Here is a 15,229-nt window from a genome sequence, read left to right on the forward strand (position 1 = left end):
TAAAACTGACGTCGTGAGGCCATCGGTTACAAAAGCGATCGTAAGTTGATGACGCCTGCCGGCGAGTCCGCATATTGCATAAACCTGTCCGAGAATTAATTACATCTGCGCAGCGCGGGAAGAGTATTTCTCGGGTGCGATGCAACATCCCACGGTGTTCTTTTTGGCGCCGTTTCAGCTGGCGTTCACCTCGACACAAAAAAACTAGTAGGAGATAGACCTTTGTGGTACGGTGCACTTTTCCAGATAGGCTTCGCGAAAATGTTCTCTGCTTTGTTGTTAAAGATGGTGCCCCGATGGGGCAGGGTTGTCTTCACACGTGCTTACGATAATACGACAATTACTTTGGATTCTCTTATGAGCCTTTCTGGCAGCTTTCGCGAACGATTGCTCCTCCATTTAACGAGGCAGGGGAGAGGTAGGATATGGAAGTTGCTCATGAACGCATTTTCTCAAACTGCAGGTCTTCATCAAACAAGGGGCAGTGGGCGATGGAAGGCAGAGATGAGAGCAACTTCCAGTAAATTTCTTTAACCTTTCAACACCGACCTTGCGAAATAACCGTAGGGGAAAATATAACCTAAGTATATGTTGAGAATTTGCTTGCCTTTGAAAGCATCATCAAAGGATTTGAATATCCAGATATATTATAATATCGCCGGCTAATCTCGCACACCATGGTGTAGTTGTGTGAAAAACCAAGTCATTTTGTTTTTCATCATACACGCTTTTACAGCCTAGGCAGCAGTGTGGTTGGGATTTGCATCATCGCGCATTTATACGCTAATTTCTGGGTAGTCACTGTTGTTGATATATGGGCTTTAATGTCCCAAAGCGCCTCGGGTTATGAGAGAGGACGTAGTGAAGGTCTCCTGAAATATGGGCGCCATTCTTTTAGCCTCCATGAAAAAGTGGAAGCCGCGGCCAAGATTACATCTCACATACTTAGGTACACCAGCCAAGCGTCCTGATCATCGCACCATCATGTTGAGGCCTGGTTAGTCACTGGCACTTTCTCCTTGCTCATTTTAAAACCTTACGAATTTGGGAGAGTCGACTGTTTTCTTTTTGTGAAGACAGAGCATAGATGACCTTTGTGATTTCGGCACAATGTTTCCAAATAATTGTTGCTACCCGTGTTTAAAGAATAATAATGTCTTGTCTGTACGCATTCGGAGGCTACCATATCACTCTCGTGCTCTTCATATAGTAGCTCCGAGGCAAGGAATACGAAGCGCTTACTACGAGGTCAAGATGAGGCCTCAGGCAGGGTCGCCATTGACCGGTACTTTACACATGTCTTGACGAAAGGCTGAAGCGCACAGGAAGACACACACTCGAGAGACGGCGACACAGGACATGCGCTCCTGTGTCATGTGTCGTCATCTCTCGAGTGTGTGTGTCTTCCAGTGCGCTTTTACCTTTCGTCAAGTTGCCATGTACCATCTCGCCCATCTTCAAGCTTTGTTTTGGTTCCTTTCAGCAATCTTCTACCTGGCAAACACTGCGACAAGCGGGTCTGGCCATATCAAAACCTGCTGTTTGAACGTACTCTCTCCGCAGCTGCTTGCATCTCGATTTCCATGGAAGAAATCGCCGCCATAGTAAGGGCGATCTCGCACTTCTCCCTCACTCATGTTGGGACACCAGAGCTACAACAAAGTTCGAAATGTCAACACGGGAAGACCACGGCGGGCAGAACAGAAGAACGGTATGGTTGTCGCTAGCTATTCGACCAAAATGCACCAAAACATGAGCACGCGGATAACTATATAAGAAGAAAAGACGAAAAAGAGCGGCGGCGGTAGGCGTTGCTAGCGGCGGCGAGGACGCTGACGCACATGTTGTCCAGCAGAGCGGGCAAAAGAGCTGTGTTTACGGAATGACTGCTGTTTATAGCAAAAGTGTTTTTTTTTTACAAAGATATGCCTAGATATTTTGCATTTTGCGAAGAAAAAAAAACCAAGCGTAAAAATGTATCAGTTCTTTTCAACATTGTTTTTATATGAGTTAGTGCAAAATAAACTGCGCCGAATGGTCCCCTGGCGGCTTCTCAGAGAAGCTCGTTGCAAGTTGTGCGAAAACGGGACGACTCCTTTGAAGCAAAACTCCCTATTACCCCCATTGCGCTCCTTCAGAAGAAGAAATTACTAGGTAGTTCTGAGTCTGTCGTGTGACAGTAGCATTAAACGTGTGAAAGCACGGTTTCGGTTAAATTCGGTTCGGCTGTTGGAAGATATTTTCTTCTCTCTAAGATTCGATTTGGTTACACTATTGGATATACACACATTAAGCGACATGTCCAAGTTTAGGGCATCTTTGTTCCCGTTCCAAATTATGCCTGCCGGACATGGCGCGCTTCTTCAGATGAGACAGTAGCAGGACCCGGCTCACTCGCCATCCTAGTATGGTTTGACGTGCTACAGCAATTGCCAGGTTCGCCTATGCTGGCAACAATGGCGCGGAGCAAGATGCCTGTCACATCACGTTGGGGCTGAGTCACTTTCGATGCCACACGAGTGAGACAATCCTGTTGTCCGGCTAAGCCGATAATGACCTCTGTCCAGAGGAGTGACGGAGGTGACTTTTGTCAGCGTCTGTCGACACGCCTATTCAAGACGCCTGGAGCGCGGTCCTCTACTACTTAGAAGTCAATGGCCTCATGTAAGAAATTAGCGAGGTGTCGGGCTAGTTGGTGTTTCATATCTAAAGAACAGCGCTGGGAATTAGATGAAAAGACACAGGCACATACGCTAACAGTGAAATTTTATTTCCGAGCAAAGACATTTAAAGATACACGAAGAGGGAGGAGGGTAAATGAAGAAGGGGGAGCCATGGTGATGCTCCACGATCTCCAGAGCACAGCGTAGTCCCGTCAAAAAGAACATTGAAAAAATAAAAGTGAATAAAAACGGTGCAAAGACCGGGGCATAAACAAATAAAACTAGATAAAAACAAGTAGCTTAGCCAAAACTTCATGTAAAAGTGTTGAAAGACAACGGTCACCGAAACACAGCGTAGATCCGTCAAAAACGCATTGAAAAACTAAAAGCGATAAAACAGGGTTTAAAGGCCGGTACAAAAGGTGTTGAAACCAGATAAAAACAGTAGCTAAGCCAGAACGGCATGTAAAGCGTTAAAAAGGGCAGTCGAAACCCAGGGTAGAAAAGCTGCTTAAGGTTATTAAAATGGCGGAAATTGTGGGAAAGACTAAACGGTTAGCGTGCCTCACAAAAATTACACTTATTTTTCTTAGAAAAACAGGGAAGGTGTGCTTACACATCGCTCGTTTGCGCAATGAATTTTAAGTTAGGCGATTTCCCAAGACCGCCGATCTCGTCCTCTGCCTATATGATACAACGATTGAATTCAGGGACACAGATATTATCAGGATATCAAAGCTATCAGTTGCTTCTTCAATACAGGACTGTAACCTTTGCAGTCATATATTTTCAGAATGAAGTTGGTCTTTGTGTCAGGGAATTTCTTCGACTTGTTACCTTTTGTCTGAATTCTTCCTTTGTTGCATCAAGTGAATATTCTTATATACAGAAACAAGGTGTTCGCATAGGCTCTTGTGTAGCACCTTTCCTAAGTAAACACTTTCTCTCCAAGTACGATAGGTTATGGAATGACAAGACCCCTGAGATGACCGTAATTAAAATCTTCCGATATGTGAACGACTATTTATACCTCTTAAATTGCAACAACGAAGCCTTTAACCTTAGGGTATCCGAAATTCTTTCAATGTTTGGCCAATGTATTCACCTCAACTTCATGCATGAAACTCCGCATAACTCAATCAGGTTCTTAGATCTACATTTCTCTGCAAGCACATGTGCTGGTCCCACGAGCCCAATGGTTCCGGGGCCGACATGCGGACAGTACGCTTACGTCTCCTGTTTCTACAGTTTTTCCAGGCTGTTGGAGCGGTATCCGGCATCGGTTTCTTGCCATGCACGTGGGAGGCAAGCAGCATGGCTGGCACAACAATACAGGTCGCATTTCTGGAGGAGCCTGCGCAGTTTCATCTTACTTCGTATCTGGAATCCGAAATCGTCAGCATCGGCAAGAAGCAGTGCAAAACTACAGCCATCACTATCAAGCGGCCATATCTGTATTCGACGTGGACACTGTGGGCGCTAGGAGAAGCCACCGACTACTTCGTCGATCAGTAGTCTTCTTGGGTTGCAGTGCCGACATGCGGACAGTACGCTTAAGTTAGTTTCTATAGGTTGGTGTGTTTTACGACTATAGGCCAACTCATGCCCTTACGAGGTCGGTACCGGAACCGAGGGGACTATTGCTGGGAGTTGTGCTTGAGTGCATTGTCCTTGTTGTTGGAGCATGTCAGTCGCTTGATATTTTGAACGGGTTAAGGGCGCGCGTACGGCTATCCGGTGACGTGGAAGAAACCCCGGTCCTCCATCAGAAACGTTGACTCAGGAGCTTGTAGCTTGTAGCAATGAGCTGTCTAACAAAAATACTAGAACAGAAACAGAACGAAACTATTCTTAAGGAACTTCAGTCCCTGAAAATGGAACAGGATGTGATTGAGGGTAAAATCCAGCACCTCACTTCGAACGTTGATAGTCTAATAGGATCCTCGCCTCCGATACCAACAGTTGGGGTGAAAGAATTAGAGTCGCAGAGTAATCAATTAGCAGTTGCAATGTGTAATGTACTAGTTAATCAAGACAAACTGGAGAACCGTTCTCGGAGAAACAACTTACTATTTTATGGTATCGCTGACACTGCTATAGAAACGTGCGATGAATCCGAAAGGAAAGTTCTCAATATCTGCTAAGTCCATAGAATTGGCAAAGAATGCAGTGAAAAGAGAAGGCCGGTAATTGTAAATATCAGTCACTTTAAAGACAAGCAGCGCATATTCTCTGCGGCTTAAAATTTTAAGGATACTGGCTTTTCTTAAGTGAAGATTATTCTAAGAATATCCGCCAATCAAGGAGTAAGCTTATTGCCTATGCAAAAGAGCACGACTTCAAATACACTCTTAAACTCGACAGATTAACAATGCAGGGAAAAACCTATGTGTGTGACGGCACTACGGGTTGAGTTCGGGATCTTGTGCAATAGCAACCAAACCATGCGCTGAAAGGCATTGTTCAGCTACTCATGATCAGCTGTCTGTCATTATTATTAACTGCAGAAGTATAAAGAATAAGATTGTGGAATTATCTGGCCTAGTTCACATTTCGCAGGCTGATATTGTCATTGGCACGGAGTCTTGGCTCTACTCTGAAATTTCAAGCGCTGAAGTTTTCCCGTCCGAGTACACAGCTTATCGCAAGGACCGTAATGCATATGGTGGGGTGTCTTTGTTCTCGTGCATAGCCGAATTCAGAGTGTGCCTTTGGACTGTGGTGATAGCCGTTCAGAATCTGTTTGGTGCAAATTAATCCTCTCAGCCGGAAACAGTCATACCGTGGGCTCGCTTTACAGGCCGCTTACTTCCAATAGTAAAGAACCGTTACTTAGCCTCTCCCGCTCGCTGTCCACTCTAGCTTCTGAACTCATCCTGTTAGGGGGCGACTTTAACTTGTCAGATACCACATAGAAGAACCATTATCCTGAAGGGAGACGTTCTGCACATTATTGCGCACTGTATGAAATTGTAAGTGTTTACGGGCTGCATCAATTTGTGGACTTTTCTACGCGTGTTGGATCGAACGGTGTCAATACTTTAGATTTGCCTTTTCTAAATAAAGTGATCTAGTAAAAAACGTAGTAGCTACACCTGGAATTCGTGACCATGAAGTGGTAGTGGCAACAGTCGTATGCAAACAAGTAGAAGTGCCGAAGCAATGTCTTAGAAAAGTTTATATGCAGGAAAAAGGTAACTATGATGCTATAATTAGGGAATTGATTCATTTTTAACGGTTGTCTTAGATAACTCCAATTCCTGTGATGTAAACGACCTGTGGACAAACTTCAAAAATAAGCTGTTGTCTCTCACAGATCAGTTTTTACCCGGTAGTCTGATATCACCTAATAAACGAGCGGATAAACCATGGATCAATAAAAGATTTCGTGCATCAATTAGAAAGAAAGCTCAGGTTTATAAAAGGTTTTCTAAAACAAAAACCCATCTGTGTACGCACGACTGAAAATCCTGACTGCTAACCTTGGGAACGAATTAAAGGCAGAAAAGCATTTGTACCTATCCTCGTTGACAGACAAACTAAAGACGAATTTAAGAGAAGTGGGCACTTTATTAAATGCAACAAAAAGAATGTTGTTGGTATTCCTGCCATCAAGGATGGTGACAATTTACTGGAAGACTACATAGCACCAGCAGTTTTTTATAACCTAAATAACCTACATAACCTAAATGCGCGTTCCGTACCAGGTCCTGACGGAATTCCTAACTATATTGTAAAGCACTGCGCAGAACATATTGGTCCATTCTTGGTTACCTTATTCAACAAGTCACTACAGACCGCAAAATTACCTAAAGACTGGAAAATAACCAATATTACACGAGTTCACAAAAAAGGTGATCGCAGCCAGGTCTTCAATTACTGCCCCAAATCTTTTACATCTGTTTGCTGAAAAACCCTAGAGCACATAATCTATTCTGGACTTGCAAAACACCTTCAAGATAACATCAGCGCAGCATGGTTTTCGATCAGGTCTGTCATGTGCAACGCAGCTAACGTAGTTTATTCATGACATTGCATCCGGTATTAACAACTGTTTTCAGATAGACGCTATATTTCTAGATTGTAAAAGAGGCTTCTGATGTTGTGCCGCACCACCGTCTTCTGCAAAAAATATCTTGTCTTGGTCTGCCTGACTACCTGTTCGGTTGGCTACAGGATTATTTAAGCGCACGCCCGCAGCAGGTTGTAATCAATGGTGCGTCATCGTCACCTGTGGATGTTTTTTCTGGAGTGCCACAAGATTCTGTACTCGGACCATTACTGTTCCTCATATTCATCAGTGATATACCTTTTGGCTTCAGATCCACTGTCAGATTGTATGCTGATGATTGTGTTTTGCATTCCGCTGTCACGTGCCTTGATGACTTGTACGTATTACAGGCTGACCTTGACAAAGTCTGTGATTGGTGCTTGAAGTGGGGCATGGCACTGAATGTACCAAAGTGTTTCCATGTGCAATTTACAAACAAAAAAAGGTAAATTCTTGGTTCGTAACTCTTAAACCACGATACTATTCAAACTGTAGATAAGGTTAAATATCTTGGTGTTACACTAACATCATCCCTAGACTGGACAGCCGATGTTGGCATGATAACCAACAAAGCTTCTCGTTTTTTGTATTTTTTCCAAAAAGCTCTTCCCAGGTACTAAAATAAGCATTATATTTAAATAATGTCAGGCCTATATTAGAATATGCTTGTGAACCATGTGACCTTTTGTTTGTGACTTGCAATTATAATTTTCGTATAAAGAGCTCTTAACTTCGCGACCGTATTTGGTGTAAGACTTTAGCAAACCGAAGAAAAATTTGCAGGCTGAAGTTCTTGTACATCATTTACAATGATTGTACCGGTATTAATAAAAAAACTTATCTAAAGCCGCCACATTACATTTCGGAAAGACTAGACAACACGAAAAAGATTAAGAGTTATCATTGCCGCATTAATGTATTTAAGTATTCGTTTTTCCCTAACACAATTCTGGACTGGAATAAGTTTCTGAATGATGTAGTTTGTGCATTTGACTTCCAATGTACTGTTGAAATGGTGTTTGATATATTTCTCCCAGGTCTCGTGCGTTTACCAGCGCTGTCTTGATGTATGTTATGTTATCACTTATACTACTTTGTGAATTCATTTAGTATTCTTTTAGGGTTGTGGTACCTTGCTGACAAGTTTCCCAATATCGTCTTTGCATGTGTTATTGTATATAGTTATATCCACCCTACAATAATGCCTCATGGGTGCGGTAGGTACTTACAATAAACAAATAAAAAAAGCACTCACGAAACTCGTTAAGCGGGGGATAGTCAAGCTTTGTTTTCGGAATGCGCTTCAAAAATCCTGTAAGCACTTTTACCAGGACAGTTTGTGCAACCAGGTTGAGCGCTAGTCAACCGCCTGTTACCCTCTGAACGTTCTAGTGGCTGGCACCAAACAACGGAGACAACATGAGGCTGCGTCTTGCAGGGCGCGCAAAAGAGAGGCCCTTGAGGGGTTGAGGTTGCCTTCTCAGCGACGAACAAGCTTTCTGCCCTCGTCTGAAAAGTAAATAATCCTCCGACCTCCCGTGGGTGCGGACACTCATTGTGTACAGCACGTCCACTGTGAAACCGGCATCGTCTACTCTCTGAGTCCTGTGGGAAGAGATACATTGGACAAACAGGCAGGTGCGTCAATATTAGGCTTCAGGAGCACAATAACAATGTTAGCAGCACTGCAATTTGCGGTCCTCTCGCCAACCACTGTAAGAAATGTAAGAATTACAACCCTGATGATGTCTGTGTCCCTGAATTCGATCGTTGCACCATAGTAGGCTCTCTATGGAAATCGCCGAAGCACTTGAAATTTACTGCGCAAACGAGCAATGTGTAAACACACCTTCCCTGTGTTTGTCACGAAAATAAGTGCAATTTTTGAGGGGCACGGTAACTGTGTAGTCTTTCCCACGCTTTTTGCCTTTGTAATAGCCTTAAGGAGTTTTTTTACCCAGGGTTTCTACCGTCGTGTTTTAACGCTTTTACATGCTGTTTTGGCTAAGCTACTGTTTTTATCAGGTTTCATCTGCTTTTTTCCTGGCCTTTACACCGTGTTTTATCGCTTGTATTTTTTAATGTTTTTGTCTTTTTTTGACGTGACTAGGCTGTGTTTCGGAGGTCGCGGAGCAGCGCCAGGGCTCCACTCCTTCATGTACCTTTAAACGCGTTTGCTGCGAATTATAATATCAGCTGTTAGTCACCGCCTGTGTCTGTCCTTTTTTGTTCTACATGTTTCGTCTCGTTCGCAGCGCTGTTCTTTAGATATAACAAAAGAATGTGTATAACGACTCACGGTTAGTGTTACGAAAGTTGAAAGTATTGCGTAAATTATACGTCACAAAACGTCGGGCAAGATCACTGGGCTCAGACCTTGGGAATGCGGAGAAAAATTAAGCGTTGAATACTATTTTTCTTACTAAAACACCGTAAGCTTTTCAACTGTGCCCCCTCCCCCCAAAAAACAAAAACAAAACAAAAAACGAACAGTCGCCATCACCAGTAGGAGTACCATTTTAAATATTTATTGTTCCATGCACTTTAGGCATCTTGAACAGCCGCCAGCAAATTACCCAATCAGCACTCTGATTTATTTGATTGCGAACAGCATTTATTCTCATTGTATTTGCCTGCATTTGGTATTTTCATATCCTCGTGCCTTAGTTATACAGTCTTTTTTTTATTCTTACATTTTGAATTTTTATTTGTGTTTTGTACCCAATTAGCTGTGTTGATTCGCTTGATTTGTTTATTGTACTGTTTTCGTTTTTTTTTTAGGCATTCCTTTCTATGAGCATCATTAACTCATCTCCTGCTTGAAACAATTGCTGTGCCCACATTACTTTTAATGAATAAATATGAAGTCTAAATACATATCGCATGAATCTGCATACGTAAAACATTCGAGACTCCAGTAGACAGCAGCGGTGAAACCGTGTCCAAGGCAAAAGATAAATATGGCTTACTAACATACTTTATTGGGCGAGTTAGTAAACATTCATTGTTAATTTAAACAGCGCGAACAGGAAGACACAGGACAAGACAAAAGGAAACCACAGTACAAGCGCTGACTCACAACTCAGCCTAAGCCTTTACTCTAAGGCCCAGATAAAAACAAATATTACGAAAATGAAGCATCACGTGAAACAACCCCTGTGTTCACCTGCTACACAAAAAGTCACTCAAAACAGAAATCACTTTGCTTGAAAGCAAGAGAAGTCATGCTGACACACTTATTGTTCCTTGAAATAAAATATGCTTCAACTATTTCTGTCGTCAACTTTTCTGGTCAAACATGGGAGTACACTTCTTGCTCTCCTTCTTCATTGTTTCACAGAATTGGCGATGTGAGGCCAGAAATGTTTTGTCCTTGCAACTTTCCAAGTTGTTCCGGTGTTCCAGTAGTCTCTTGTTAATACAGCGTCATGTTTGTCCTATATACAGGTTCCACAAAAGAGGGGAAACCTGTACACAACACCAGTCTTGCATCTAACAAATGGGTCTCTATGTTTCACCCCACATTCTTGCTTCTTCGATTCTCTTTCCCTTTGAATAGCCGGGCAAATCCTCTTCATCATGAGCTGGGCGGTCAATGCGACATCAACACCATACCTCTTGCCTATATTCTTGAGGCCATGTGAAATTCTGTGCACATACGGTACCACCGTAACCTTCCTCTTCTTCTCACCCATGCTGGGCAGGGATTTCTGTCTAAGCGTTCTTTTAAGGCTCTTCAGTAACCGGCAACAGGCCTTAATAATAACCGACTCCCGATAACCGGCCTGTAGTAGATTTGATTTGACGATGATATTAGACTGAACTTTGTTAGTACAACTTTAAACTTTAGGGGATTAGAAATGAAAGTGAAGAAATCACACGCGGACAAAAACTGTTTAACGGTAACAAAAACACTGGATATATTCAGCCAAGTTTACACGCATCTTTCTCGGACGAAGTCTCTTTTAGCACTGTCCCGTCCGCTCTTCTTCTCTCACTCTCTCTCGGCCAGTCGTTCCTCTGCAGGACTCGCACCGCGCACGTGCGCACATCCTCGTCGTCGCCGGCAAAGGCCCCTCGTCCTCTCAGTGGGGTGCCACGCCGACTCCTGTTCTTCCCAAGCGTGCGCTCCTCAATCGTTCCGGGAAAGTGGACCATGCGTTCCTCGGTTGGTAACTCGAAACCTAGGATGCGCTGGCACTTGCTGGCTGTTCTATCGGAAGCAAGAGTTCGGCATTTCCCTTCTGCTTTGTGCTCAAATTTATGGCCTTTTTTCGTTTTCGAAGTCGAGCTCGGGATTGTCCATTGTTCTTTTTCTTTATATATTCTTTACACGGCCTTTGCAGTTCTTGTCAATTGCCTTTCAAAACAGTTGCCCATGGCGTGGTAGCAAGACTTCTTCAACGCATTTAACAAGCATGTGTTGATCATCCCATTCTTCACTAATTTGGAATGCCCCGAATTGAAACTTAGCAAGAGCTTCACCGATCTCAGGTTGTATTCCCAACATACATGATCCTCACCGAACTAAATCAATAAATATAAAAACTGTAACCGATCGTCCACTGGTTATTCAACAGTAAATTCCAGCCCAGATCCACACTCAGTAAAAACATCAATAATGTCCCTCATTCGTTGATTGAATCCTTCACGGTCTGTGAATACTAGAAAGTCGTCCACATACCTGAAGGTGAATTGATGTAGGCCCCTCAAGTTATTCTTCAAGTCTCTGCCCACGTACATTAAGAGGATGTCACTCAAGACCGGTGCAACACTCGACCTAATGCACACTCCGGCCTTCTGCGTATACAGCTTGTCCTTCTAGCCTATGAAGATGGACTGCAGGTATTACCTCAAAACTGCGATGAAACTTCAACACTTACACCTGAGGCGTCAGTGAAGCCACATTCATTATTGTCCTCAGTAATGCACATTTGAACACTGTTACGACCGTGCATCCGCATTTGCGCGCTCTATTGTTCGCCTGTGGGCATGAATAAGTGCTGTGGATATGTGGTGATGGTCCAATGGCTCTAAGTGAGCCTGTTTCCAGGAATCCTGTTTTGTAAGCCTGTTTTGCTTTGTGGACACCCTGCAAATGCCAAATTGACCCTGTCAAGAGAACGTCTGGAAAAACACAAAGAAACGTCCCCCTGCGGGAAATGCAGGAAGTGCTTTCTTTCTTTTGTTCACCCTTCCAGTCGAGAAGCCCTATCGTCCAGTGAGGAATGCCTACTGTACAAAGGAGACGACAGAGTGACAAGTCCGCTGACGTGCAGGACAAGAAAGGAGCATGACGCATACGGCCATTAAATGATTTCCCGGGAATGCAGGAAAGATTTGCAATTGTCGAAAACGGACAATGCTGGGAGCGTATGCGGCGCCCACGTGCACTTGGGTTTCTGAGAAGTAAATCCACTTGCCGGAACCAGCTGCCTATCGATTCTTGGCTGAAGAATAGAAATGTACCTCCTCGCCGTTCCCAAGCTTTTCCCGCCAACAAGTGACCAGGCTCAACGAAACAATGCCGGGCCAGTCAGTGCTTCAGACCATCAGTGCAGTGATGTGTTCGATTGGATGCCGATATCTGAGGGGCGTGCCCTGGATTTGGTTGGTCAGCATCTTCAGAGAGGGGCTGGACATAGGGGGTTTTAAGGACAGTGCAGAGCCCGAAAAAAGGGCTCTGAGCCCTGGGTAAACGGCTCATCCAGTCGCTTCTCGCTATGAACTCTTAACGCTTGCCATTTTGCTGATGTACCCTTCTTTTTCGTGTAAATAATCTTGTAAATAAGTTTCTCAAAGTGCCATTAAACCTGCTTGTACATATTTCACCAACTTCGAAGATTCAATCCTACTTCAACCCCGAGTCTCTGCACGCTACCAAGTGAAGGCCGGGTCGACGTAGCCCCAGCGTCACGACAACTGGTGACCAGCGTTGGGATCTGAATCTACAAGCCACAACATCTGATGACTGGAGGTGGGATCTGGATCTACAAGCTACAACATCTGGTGATTCGAGGTGGATCTGTATCTACAAGCTACAACATCTGGTGATTCGAGGTGGATCAGAATCTACAAGCCACATCTTGTGATCGGAGGTGGCATCTCAAGCAACAAGCAGGCGCAACAATCGGCCGACAAGAGAGCAGCTCGGAACATCGATCGCATGTGTGGGTGAGTGCTTGGTTTTTCTTCTGATGTGGACCAGGTTCTAGAACAGGGTTAGATTTTAGAACTGGTAAAAAGTGTTGAAACGCCTTTAGGTTTGGTAGTTTGCACTGTTGTTTTGGAAGTAGCCGACACTCGGAGCGATCATGGACCTACAAAAGCTGCAGAAACCGGAACTGTTGCAATTGTGTGAGGAATTGGGAATTGATACAAGTGGTTTGGCACGAAAACCTTTGATTATAAAGGCAATCACAGATTTGGGAGCCGATGATGAGGAGCTCAGTGAAGCATGGAACCTCATCGCCCAAAAAAAGGAGGAGCAGCTCAGACAGCAGAAAGAGCGGGAAAAAGAGGAAAAGAGGCGTGAGCGTGAACTTGAGAGGGAAAAAGAGGAAAGGTAGCACGAACGTGAGAAGCTTGAAAGAGAAGCAAAAAAGCTGGACCAAGAAATTGAGCTCCGGAAATTAGAACTAGAGTTGAGCAAGAGGTCGGGCAATTGTCCCCAGCTAGCGGTACCTCTTCTCAACAAGGAGGCAGATTTCAAGATGTCAAAGTACATGCAGCCATATGTGATATCAGGGGATATCGGTCTGTATCTGGCTAACTTTGAGCGAACCTGCGAAAAACTGTCCTTCCAGCGAGACACTTGGTCTCAGAGATTATTGACGGTTCTGCCCTGCGAGGCAGCGGAGGTTGTCGCGCGGCTAAGCAAGGAGGACGCGGACAACTACGAGAAGGTCAAAGCTTGCCTTCTGAGAAAGTATAGGCTTAGCGCCGAGGCGTTCAGACAACGTTTTCGGAACGCTACTAAGTCCAGGGACGAGAGTTACCCTGAATTCCTGTACAATTTAAGAGTTAATTTGGGCGAGTGGCTAAAGAGCACTGATTCCTACAGTGATAGGGACGCTGTAGTCGAGCGAATTCTTTTGGAGCAGTTTTATAACTGCCTCCCAGAAAAAGAAAGAAATTGGTTACAGGACCGAGGCGAAATTAAGTCGGCAACTGAAGCTGCCGAACTTATTGAGGAGTATGCTTCGCGCCGACAATTCAGCAACCCAGCAGTGGATAGGCCCCGCAATCCCAAGTTCAGTGTGAAAAACCGTCAGGAAAGGCACTTTGCTAGAGTTGGAAACGAAGAAATGAAGGTTTCTTCAGGCAAATTCCCTAAAAAGGACGGCAGTGAGAAAAGTGGGGAAGTGACCAACGTGCAGAACACAAAGAATAAGCTTGAGGCTAGGAAGCCGCTCACATGCTTTAGGTGTAATGAGCAGGGTCACATTGCCGTCAACTGCCGGAAAGAAAAGATTGCTTTCTCGTATGTCAGTGACTGCGATGAAAATATGCAGCTTTTAGAACCCTACCTGCATGACCTAGTAGTCAACGGGAAGCCTTGCAAGGTACTGCGCGATTCGGCCGCAACGATGGATGTTGTCCATCCGGCGTATGTGTCGCCTTCCGACTATACCGGGCAGTGTGCATGGATCCGCCAGGTAGTGGAGGAACAGAGTGTGTGCTTGCCAATCGCGAACGTGGTCATCGAGGGCCCTTTCGGCAAGTTAACAACCGAGGCTGCCGTTTCAGGAAAGCTTCCTAAGTGCTATCCGTATTTGTTTTCCAACAAATCGGACATGCTACTGCGAAAGAGGGGCATCCTTTTCGGAGAAAGAGTTGTGCAAGCCTTAACACGTTCAAAGGCGCGAGAACTAGCTACACTGCTCATCCCAGAAAAATCCACAGCGGAGGAAACGGCAGTTAAAACAGTGGTAAATGCGGAAGATAGCAGGTCAGAAAACTTTGAGAGCGAGGCATCTCAGATATGTCAACTTGAAAGGGAGCTTGATGAGACGCGGAATGAGGACGTTCTTGAGAGTAACCTCTTGCCGCCAGTGTCTGGTAATCTCACGAGACTTTTAAGTGGAACCCGAGAGGACTTAGCTATAGAGCAAGCCAATGATCCCAAGATACAGGAGATAAGGGAGCGCCACCGCGCCACTAAGACAGCAAACAATATTTCTTTCGAGATGAGAAAGGGAGTGCTGTATCGCTTATTCAAGGATAAGCGCGGAGTAGAGCGGGACCAATTAGTCGTTCCCCAAAAGTACCGCGGAGACTTACTGCGACTTTCCCATGGCAGCTCGTGGTCATGTCACCTTGGAATAAAGAAAACAAAGCAGAGGCTGTTACAAGAATACTATTGGCCTGGATGTTTTAAGGACACGGAAAATTTTGTACGGTCATGCGACACGTGCCAGCGGGTTGGAAAGGCGCAAGATAAGTGGAAAGCTCCGATGGTGTTAGTACCAATCATTACCGAGCCGTTTCACCGGTTAGTAATAGATGTAGTTGG

Source organism: Amblyomma maculatum, unplaced genomic scaffold, assembly GCF_055883805.1.
Source record: "Amblyomma maculatum isolate TAMU_Amacu unplaced genomic scaffold, ASM5588380v1 scaffold_19, whole genome shotgun sequence".
Lineage (NCBI taxonomy): Eukaryota > Metazoa > Arthropoda > Arachnida > Ixodida > Ixodidae > Amblyomma > Amblyomma maculatum.